Genomic DNA, 11,256 nt, shown 5'->3' on the forward strand with positions numbered 1-11,256 from the left:
AGATCACACAGCGCATGTGCTGCAGAACATCCCCCTCACCCCAACACACACACACAGACACACACACACACACGCCCTCAGGGGCTGGCACAAGCCCCACTTATCTTCATTTCCAGCCACTCGGTGAAGAGACAGCCTATTTTTAGCCAACACTTCGCTAGCACTTTTGTCCCAGTGCGGACCACTTTTCTTAGAAGTGGGCACACAGTCTTAGTTCCAGTTGTAAAAGAAGTAGACAACCTCTCCCACACACAGACGCGCGCGCGCACACACACACACACACACACACTCCCAGCCTTCCTCTCCTCTCCGCTCCGGTCTTCTCTCTACTTCCTTCGGTGTTGGGGGCTGCTGTCACCTCCCCAGAGCTTGGAAGGAGCGGGGTGCAGGCGAGGGTGAGAAAGCCCTGAGACCCGTACGCTGGAGCCCGCCGGTGGCCCGACCAGGATGGGGGTGGCTGGGAGCAGGTGCAGGCACACGGTGCCTGGGGAAGGCGAGCAGGTGCAAGAGCAGGAGGCAGGCCTGAGAGGCGCTGGCGCGCGCTGGGGACAAAACAGAGTGGGAAGGAGCGTGGCGAAGGGGGGCCCTAGAGTGGTCAGCGCCTGGAAGCCCCCCCGGAGGCTGCAAGTAGAGGGCCGCCTGTTCGCCCATGACCCCCGCGGGGCGGGAGGGCAGGTTCAAGTCGGGAGCACGGTCCTCGGGAGTTGCCAGAGTACTAGGAAGGCTGCAGCAAACGGCGGGCTCTGTCCGTGGTGCTTAAACCCCTTGCGCTTTCTTGCGTATTCACTCCTGGGCTTGCCTTTCTCCTCCCCTAAGTGGAGGAAAATAATAAATAGTAGCCAAGGGGGGATTCCTACCAGCAGTGTTCCGGAGCAGGAGCTCGGAGAATCCTGAACAAGGGACTGGAGAGGGGGTGTTGACATGAATGAACGTGGCTTGTGCTGGATGGTTCAAGTAAATGCTTAGGTGTTTAATTTCTACCTCAGCAACAGCCAGGGTAATTTTCAAAGAAATAAAAAAAATTGACATTGTACAGCTCTCACTGTCTCAAGCTTCGAGAAATGAAATAAATCAAAGTTAAAGGCTTGAGTATCATTTAATTATAGTGCGACTAGCGCTTTGAAAGAAGTAGAACAACATCTCTAAACAAATTATGACTGGGCCAGGAAGGAATTATTAGATTGAAATTTCATTTAGGCTCGGGAGACACCGCGCTTCACTGTGTAATCTGCTATGCCTCATCTGATTTGTATGCTTAATTCAGCTTGACGAATTTATTAGTTTTCATAATAGTGAAAAAATGGAGCAGCACTATGAGCTAATGCATTGTGTGTACTATAAATTGTATGTCATCGTGGAAAGGCTGAAGTCTATAGAAATCTTTTATTAATGCCGGCATAGGAGGGAGGATTTTCGCGCAAGCCTTGGAGAGTTTCACGCCAAACCCCACTGTTGCTGGGTCTCGCTGGTCCGTTAACATATCGTCATACTAATTAGACTACTTCATCAGTGATACAATTTCAAACTTCAAATTATGTTCTAATTAACCAGGGTTGTCCAATTTGCTTAAGCTTCAAAAGGCTTTGGACGGTCTAATTAGTATAAGCTGTTGAGCATCTCTAAAGCCTAATAAAATCTGTTAAAATATTTTGGATATATATTCTCAGTACTGTGTAAGGACCAAAGAGCTAAAAGTGAGAGTGGAGGAGGAAAATAACTGGAAGACAAATGTCTGCATCCACCTAGTTGCCCCAGATTATAGTGCTAAGTGAACCACGGGAGAAACTTGTGGGTATTGCACCTCCTAAAGAGTGTGTTTATGTGTTTAAATAAAGGCATAAGAATATCAAGGAGAGAAAAAACCACAAGGGGAAAAAAATTCTTCTCTTTCATTAGGTGCCTAATTAGATGTAAAGCGAAAAGCAACCCTGAGGAGTTTCTCAAGCATTATTGTGGCATCCGTCTGCTGAACTTGGATTGCAAAATCAAGTATTTGGGGGGGGTGTTTTGAACCTCTCCCTGTCCCCTCCCCCTTCATTGAGCTTAATTACTTGCAATAGTTGTTTTAATGTATGTTGTCACCTGGGAGTATTGAGAAATGCATATCGTTAATATGAATTAATCTTGATTTTAATAGCAACTGACAACTGATCTCCAAAATGCTAAACACTTATCACCACTTCATATGGTAAATAAGGTAGTATAATAAATTCATGAAATAAAGAGGGCATTGTGAAAATGACTGGACAAAGTTTGTTTGATATGGAATTCAGTGACTAAAACTGTTTTAAGCAAGACAGCTCCCAAGAGAATATTTTCCTGATGAGTAAAATCCGTATATCATTAAATTAATATAACTTTAAAAGATCTTCTAGATATCTATCAGTGTTATCTCTAATTTTAGGGAGGAAAAAAGGGAAGCCCTTTATTCTAATTATCAAGGTGAGATAAATTAATTTGCAGTTGTAGAGCAATTCGAGTTTATCTGTATTCACTTCTCAGAAAACACAGACAAAAAAAAAAAAAAGGTTACAGTTAGATTTTCCCTTTTCTCACTCCTAGTGAAAAATCAACAGCAGTGATTGTGTTGTATTAGAGAGAAAATGCAGTTCTTCTTCCTTCATCACCATGACCTGCAGTCTTACAATCTCTACTAACAGAAGTGTTCAGAATACCAACATCTTTGCGATGATATCAATAAAACCCATTTCGGTTTTGCCCACAGGCAATGAAGAACTCCGCAAGTGTGGAAGCTGCTCTCTGAGGAAGTAAGTCTCCAGCCCCCCAGAATAGCAGAAACCATCTAAACAACTGGAAAGTTGGGAATAAACCCAAAGGATGGCAGTGAATGGATCCACACTGGAAATCTGCTTCACATGATCTCAATACACACTTTTATGCCCAAGCACCTGTACGCGCCGGCGCCTCTGCCCACCTTCAGACCTACCTAAGAAACTGAAAGCAGGGAAGTGATTTGGTTTTTTGTTTGTTTGTTTTTAAGCAGAGAAGTGGAAAATGAATCAACTGTGTGACTACACAAGGAGCGCCTTTCTTCTCTCCAGGCCTCTTTGTTTGACAATAGCTTCTGTCCCAACTGCTGCCAGATGTGCATAGATGTGACCAGCTTCCCTTCAGGCCCACGAAGAATCGCTTGAAGTTCCACCTAAGCTCCCCGACAGTGGGGTCCCTGCAGTAGGCGCCCCCCACCCCGAAATCAGCCCGCAGCCATCCCGAGGGGAGTAATCACTGTCTCCTCCCCTGTATCTGGGACCTAATTTACTATTAAAATTTTAAGCAGTGCATTCATATTTTACTGGACCTAATGTGTTTTATTAAATTTTAATCCATTAAGGGCAGTATGATTTTTCTGTATTTCAAACAGAATTGAGTTGGATTATAGGAAGATTTCTTAAAGGACAGATCTGGCCCTATCCATACACCATGTCGATCTCGGATAGACAGGGCTTGAGGGAGGAAAGAGGGAAAGCATGGGTTCTCCCTCATCCCATCTCCTCAAGGTCAATCCACTCTGGATTCTGAATAAAGTCAGACCCTCTGAGCTCTCTCTGCACTCTGTAGCTTGGGGCAGAAGGATATGGGGTGATTAAACTCCTCCCTGGCCTTGGCTGTTTCAAGGAAGAAAATAGGAGGGAATTTTCCCTGAAATTAAGACCTCTGGGAATGTCCAGAGAGCTGGTCACAGAGCGGAATGCTGGTCAGGAAGGCTTTCCTGGGTTTCTCACGTCCTGGGGCTAAGTTTGAGGAGTATGGGTGCATTTTGCTCAAACATCTTTCCTCTTCCGAGCAAGTCCACGACTGCTCTTGCTTTTGTCTCTTACTTTCTCTCTCCAATGGCTCGCCGTGAGTCTCAAGTCCCCCTCGCTTAGAAATTTGAAGGAGCCCCTCTTTCGCCCAAAGATACCAGGCATCCCTCTGCCTGATGACACAGCTCGACTCGGTGCCTTCCTGGGTGACTCTCTCTCACTCTCAATGCCACGGCAAGCAGTCAGCGAGTGTCTCCGGAAACCTCTGTATCAGGCAGTTCCCAGGCCCTTCTATATTGAAATTCGGGCTTGCAAACTCCTACCCTCCCATCAAAGGGGATGAGAAACAAGTTGCTATTAGCGCTCCGGAGGGCGCACTTTGAAGGCAGGGAAAGACTTGCTCCAGGGCCAGGGCCCTGTAGTCGCTGAACGAGCCAAGTGGGGCTCTCTCTAGATAATTCTGGACTGGACTGAGAACAGCGGCTGGGCAGGGGACAAGAGGCTGAGAAGAGGCACAGCAGAAAGGAAACCTTCCCCGGTGGAGGGGAGGGCGCAGAGCAGAATTTCAAATAAAGCAGATCGGGAAGAAGGGGACGCGGGACGCAGCCAGCCCCAGGCCCGCGGGATGCCCGCGAGGCTCCTAACCGCCTTTCGGATTCCTCCGAGTTGGCTGGCTGAGGCCGAGTGTGGCGAGGAACCCGCACGCGGGGACAGCTGATTGCACCCACCGTAGTCGACCAACCTTTGGAGGACACACAAATGGCGCAGAATTTAACAGAAATTAACCTCTGCAGGAGGAAAGGAGTGAGTACTCGGTATTCAACTCTGCACTACCCAGAGCGCGGGGACGTGAATTCACACATCTCAGGCACGGGCACACATCCAGAGACACACTCGCACGCCCACGCACCCAGATACACACGTGCTAACACGCACACTCACACAAGCTCGCACCTGCTTCTCCCCTCCCCCTCTGGCTCGCCACTTTGGCGGGCAGAGGAGGGGGAGAGGAGGGAGACCTCCGAGTTCCGCCCGCAGGCAAGCACCCCAGTGTTTACTTTCCCCAACGACACTGTTATTTTTCGTCGCAGTGAGTTTCCTTGGTCCGTGTGTTTACCTCTTCCCAAAGTTAAGTCCAGTCACGAAATCAAACTTAAAGCATTGGAACAATCAATGAAGACTTCTGCAATCCATGGCGCCTTGCGCTTCCTGGAACTAAAATAAATGCAAGAAATCGAAACTTAATTACTTGAAAGAAATCCAGAAATCCCTCTGCATAATTTATCCAGTCATTTTTAGTAGCGTTGTGTTCGGCGCAGTGTATGTTAACTCCATACTTTTGGCTAAGATCTGGCTTCCTTCATGGATTCCTTGGGAGTAGCTGCACCTGACCTCAGCCGGAATTTTGCCGTGCCCTAGGTTCCCCCTTCCTCCCACTCCTCAGAGCTGAACTCTTCTTTTCTTTTCAGAAGTCACCAACTGTAATCGTACAAGAATCCCTGGGGCTGAGTGTTGTGTGTAGTTAAAAAATAAAAAAATCTCACCTGTTCTCTCTTCTTTTTGCTCACTGGGGCTGTACTTGAATTTGTGTGAGTTTCTAAATACTAGATCTGAAACTGGGACCCTTAGTAAATACAAGCCAGGACAATTTCTCTGAAGGAACAGTGTACCATCAAAAAGTGCCATTTGGCTGGTGATGGAAAAATTGATTAAAAGGTGGACTTTTCCCCCTTCTCTCCAGGGAAATTCTCTCTCTCTCTCTCTCTCTCTCTCTCATTCTCTCTCATTCTCTCTCTCTCATCTCCCCCTCCTTCTCCCCCTCCCCCCTCTTTATCTCCCTATCTTCATTATCTTCCCAAGGCACACTACTAGAATATTTGTTCTGACTACTCTACAAGGTATTTAGCTGGACCACAAACCCAGAACACTAGTTTCTTCCTCTGATATCTGTTCCTTTCAGACTCACCCATTTTCTCCTCTCCTTTGTTTTCTAATTGATTGAGAATCTTTATATCTATGAAGTGTCAAAAGATATTCAAGAGGAGGCACTAAATAAAACAGATGATCCTGCATTCAGCTTAAGGATGCTGGCTAAAATCAAGTGACTTTTGTACATATTGTGATTCTGACATTGGTACTACTGGGAACTTAAGAAATGTGGTGGTTACTAAAGCTATGGCCGGTGGATGTGCAGAATGAGGGGTCCCTGAATCTATTAGCATGGTGAGGGTGATCCTAGAAAGATGAGCTTTTTCATAGACACCTTACAGAAATCTGAAGTAATGTTATGAAAGAATGAAAAATACATTGGGGAACAGCTTGGAAACTGAAGTACATTTTGATTTAACTTACGTTAACAGAAATGTAATGTAAAAGTGAAAGGATCTAACAAAACCATTAATAATTAAAAAATAATTACAGATAGTCTATCCTTGCTATTCATAACCACTCAACACTTTAGACAAAGAAAACGGAATACTCTTAATGGGAATGAGATGTGAGCAGACTGCTAATGAGAAGTTAACTGAGGACTGGGCATTTGTCAGAGGAGACGAGTTTCCTGGTTTCCCCCACCTGCATATTTTAATTCTCTCAGAGTTACCTTGGACCTTCCTCCTTCCATCAGCATAGACCCTGAGTGTCAGAGTTTATGCAACAGAAATCTCTTGAGCAATAAGAATACAGACCTTATCGAATTGTGAAGATCAGGGGCACCAGATGGCTTGTCTATTAACCATCCTCATTGACAAATATTTATAGGTGCCTAAGAGACACATGCTTCTCTAATAGATTTTGGGTGGACAGTTCCATTCCACGAGGATTTCACAAAACAATGACCCTCTGAAGCAGCAGTTTGGTCCCTGTCTCCATTAGTGATCACTTAAAAAATATTAGTCATCCTTTAAGGATTCATTGTCATCCTTATTCTTGTACTCCTGATCAAAGGAAATGTGTCCCAGTATTTTTTTAAAATGTGTGTGTGTGTTTTTCTGTTACCTAAATTATATCTATTTTCTTTCCAGTATATAGTTTTCAGTGTCCAAAGTCTTTAGAGCAGTTTTCTACACATAATCGTGGAGCAAACTTTTAATCATGCACTAAACCTTTAAAAATATGTTGGGAAGGAAGATACAGTGACTACATTCTGCCTTTCACTGCATATTCTTCTTTATTTTGTTTGAGAGACACATGGGACTGCCCTAGAATGCTCTGTTGACGTTTGGAGGCACTAGGAGGAAATCAAAGCAGGCTGGCAGAAAGCAAACTTCACTGCCTCTTTTCAGAGATAAAGGGAATTCTTACAAAAGGAGAGATTTGCAGACATACAACTGGAATTCAGTGAAGTCATGGCTGAGGCATCTGCTGGGAACCTATCAGGAAATGCAGACCTACAGTCCACGTCAAATCTTTCAAATATAAAGAATTTGAACCTTCCTTCCTTCCTTCCTTTCTTCCTTCCTTCCTCATCTCCAGATGAATTAGAAACAAAAACAGCACGTCTTTTGCAGGAAACAGAAAAACCTAAGGAGAAATGCTAATAGATTGCCTGCAAAGATTATGAATACTTCTTAGCTGTACAAATATGACCTGGGTGCATAAAACATGTTAGAGTCCATGTAGGTGTCCACTCTCATTTTTTTTAATGCAGCAGAAGAACATTATGACAACAATAATAACAAACTCATGTTTAAACATTTATCCTTTCTTGAAATTTTACATATTGCCTATGATTTGTGTATAAATCTCATATATACTGAAGTGAGAGAATCAACCATAGAATTATAATATTTGAATACAAATATGTGCTTTCATCTCTCTTTTCTCTCTTCTATATGCATATACAGGTCATCAGGACCTAGCTCAGCTAACATGTGCTCTGGAATATGTTAGAACTTATGCCTTGGCTAGTTTTTTCTGAAATGCACTCAAGACATTAAATTGCTCTAGCATTGTGATAAGCATGCTGTATTTGAAAGCATTAAGATCGCTCCTCTTCAAAACACAAATGCTATGCCCTTTGTGATGCTATGTGCTCAATGAACTCCTTCTTTGCTTGTCAAGGGCAAGGCCAAAGAAGGCATTGTCAACATTGTGCTTACTTGACATAGTCCTATATTCATATTCCATTGGTTTCTCCTGGACCCCATTGTCTAGTCTGGACCACGTGATCAATCAGTTCTATAGAAACCCTGCTAGACACCTTGATTCATTTTTCCCTTGCAGTTCCAATTTCGAACTTACCTTTCCTGTTTTTTCTACTTTTGTCTACAGACTGCTGATTTCACTGGACATAGAAGAATAGGCTAGTTTCTCTTTAAATTACAATTTACCATATATTCATGCTACTCATTTAATATATCCATATCAGATATATACAGATATGTGTATCTGTAGTAGCTTGGCACTCATCTTCCTTTTGGTGTGACTTCCTCTACTGCATAGTCTGCGAAACTCAAAAACTACATTTTCCAGACTCTCTTACAGTTCAGGCACTGGCTGTGACTGAGAGGCAGAGATGTGGCTCCGTTATTCTCTGTTGGTGTGAATCTAAGAAGAGTGGTACTAGACTTCAATTAAAAAAAAAAAAGATGTGAGGATGGGCAGGAAAACCACTTTCCCAGACTAGAGATGTAGAGAAGGAAGTAGCAGAGATTTGGCTCAGGTCTGCATGATGCAGCAGGGAGATGTGTCCTGGACATGTGGAATGGAAAGGGACTCACGGCCGCAGACATGTTTTCTCCATGAAAATGAGGCTGCACAGAGCTGCAGGCTGAGCACCAAGACAAAGGTGAGCTGTGCCATCCCTGGTGCCTAGTCTCGGAGCCTGGTGTCCAGTAGGCGCTGATTCTCAGGAGCCTGTGGTAGAGCACTGCTCTGGCCAGGGAGCTGGAAGGGTGCCTCCCCTCCCTGATGGGTTCCCCTGCTCCCACCCCTGTTCCCGTGGGTCACCCCTCCCGCAAGCTGGTTCTGCCTCTGCACAGCTCTTCACCCTGAAAGGTCCTTTCTCAGCTCAGGTGGGGTTAGTACCTGGGACTTCCATTCACTGGTGTGAGTCCTTTCCTCCGAAGCCTAATAGAAGGTACCACCTCTTCTTCTCCCGGGTGTCTGAAAAGGATCGAGTGAGGACCCTTCCTCATAGGGAATTAGTGCTAAACAGCTGAAAAAAAGAACCACAACCCATTTGGCTTTGCTTAGGGAGAAAAAAAAAAAGCCACAGAGTGAAAACTGGGAACATCTAAATGTCCAATAATGGAGAAATAGTTTAGTAAACTAATATAGCTATATTCTTAATTAATATTCAGCCATTGCAATCATTCAGAGAACATTTCATGATATGGGAAAATACACTCTTTAAGAAAAAGCAAACAATATTAAATAATGATTTTTGGTTGTTGTTCAAAAGAAGTATAGAGATGCACAGAAAATAGTGAAAAAATAAGTGTTTCATTTAAGGGTTGCATTGTGAAAGATTTTAATTTTCTGAATTGTCTATGATGAACTGTATTTTTATTATCAGAATTACATGTGTGTATGGACTTAGATGCTGTTATGGATAGAACTTTCCCAGGTTGCATACTTGTTCTTGCAAGATTCATTGCATCTCTTATTTAAAGTGCTGTAACTAAGTGATCCATCAGCTGAATCATCAGCTGAACTCACTCACTATCACTAGCTGTAGTGAATATTTACAGATTGGAAATGGTACTTAATTGACTTGAGAAGGATGTATTTTGCCATCTAAGGTTTATAGTACATCTCCGAAATGTGGCAAAGCTCACAGTTTTGTACAGAGAAGCCAGTCTTGAACTACCGGACACTCAACTGTGGATCACACAGAATGACCCTCTATGGCCTCAATCATTTCAGCTGCAATCCATGTCACCTCTCTTTGCCTAGAGTGGGACCAAGATGTTCCCTAGGTCGCTAAAAGACAGGGACAAGAAGGCGTGTATCATCAGACCCTGTATTTTCACCCTTTCCAACACTTTATTCGGGAAAAAATGCACAGTTGGCTAGTTTAAGGGAAAAAAGACACTTGACTGAGAAAGCATCTCTACTTTCAGAGGCAGGATCCCTTATATTTTCCATCTTGGTCCCCTGGATGATAGACACTTGCAGAACTTTTGTAAACTAGTTGTTGTTGTTTTTAATTGAAAAATGAACACACAATGATGATTGGATTTATGCTCAAGATGGTGCAGTAACTTCAATCTTTAACCACCCCATTAGCTGCAAACACACAGCAAACTTAGATGAAATATAAGAAAAGAAAACCTTATAGGGCTTTGTCTAGCTAAATAATTTGATCAAGAAATGTATCATGAAGGGGAAAAGATATAGCTCAGTGGTAGAGTGTGTGCTTAGGATGCACAAGGTCCTGGGTTCAATCCCCAGTACCTCCATTAGAAAGATAAATAAACAGATAGATAAACCTAATTACCTACCCCCTCAAAAATTTTTTTAAGAGAAGAAAAATGTATTATGAGATTCATGGGCTCAAGTAATATAGACAGATTTGTTGATAAAGATTTAGAATGATGGATAGAGAAGAGGTAACTTATGTATGTGTTTACTGTCCAGTTAGTACATGTGAGGATTCTTTCTTCACACTATACAGGGACCACCTCTTCCTGTACATGTCCAGGAACCATCTCTTCATGTTCTTAATTGTTACATATGCTCTTCCTGGCTGATTATCATATCTCCTATGATAAGAAAAAGATAGCTCTTTAGAACATATTTGTGTTCATACAATATAGATTTTCTTGCTCTGCAATGTCCTAACACCTTTTATTTAATGCTGGTTGCATCATAATTCATGATTCTGCATCCTGCCTCCTGTGATCCATGAATACTGACATCCACTGATCTTCTCAAACATTGTAGTGCGCTTTGTTGATGATGACCTCAAATGCAAGTCACACTCAGAGTATCCAGAAAAATGTGAATTATAATTTGTTCTCTGGTGATGTTAAATTTACCTCTCAGAATTTTATAGAATAAGGATAAAATAGTATATTTTCCAACCATGTTTTCTCTTGCAATTTTTTAGGCCATGAACAGTGCCTTTCTAGATTGTACAGTGTTAACTGCACCCTGTCTTCCACACCCCATCACTGGCAGGAAAGATAGGTGAGGCCACTCACATGGGCAGAGAAAAAGATGGACTCAGTGATATCCATCCTTAATTTAGCACAACATAAAGCCAATCCAGGAGAACACGGCATCACCAATCCAGAAGAACATAGCATCTAACTGGGAATAGTGCCAAAAGAGGACATTGATCAGAAGAGCTTTGACATTGTGGACTCATAGTTTCAAAGTCTCTCAGAGGAGGAAGCATGGCCATCCAGAGGATGCTTGACATGGGTAAAGAGGGTGAGCTAACCACTTTTAGTTCCAGGGGCAGAAGGCGAGCAGTAAAAGCCTGACACCCTCCCTCCCCTTTTCCTCTGCTCCTGGGTGCTGTAGCTTAGTGGTGACATTGTGA

General features: G+C 43.3%; 1 non-coding gene across 1 annotated transcript; it reads left to right on the plus strand.

The window, feature by feature from the left end:
* Positions 1-10,093: 10,093 nt before the first annotated feature.
* TRNAP-AGG (transfer RNA proline (anticodon AGG)) lies at positions 10,094-10,168 on the plus strand. Its single transcript has one exon. It is a non-coding gene; the product is annotated as a tRNA-Pro (tRNA).
* The last annotated feature ends 1,088 nt before the right edge of the window (positions 10,169-11,256 follow it).

Source organism: Camelus dromedarius, chromosome 1 (genome assembly GCF_036321535.1).
Source record: "Camelus dromedarius isolate mCamDro1 chromosome 1, mCamDro1.pat, whole genome shotgun sequence".
NCBI classification, from domain to species: Eukaryota; Metazoa; Chordata; class Mammalia; order Artiodactyla; family Camelidae; genus Camelus; species Camelus dromedarius.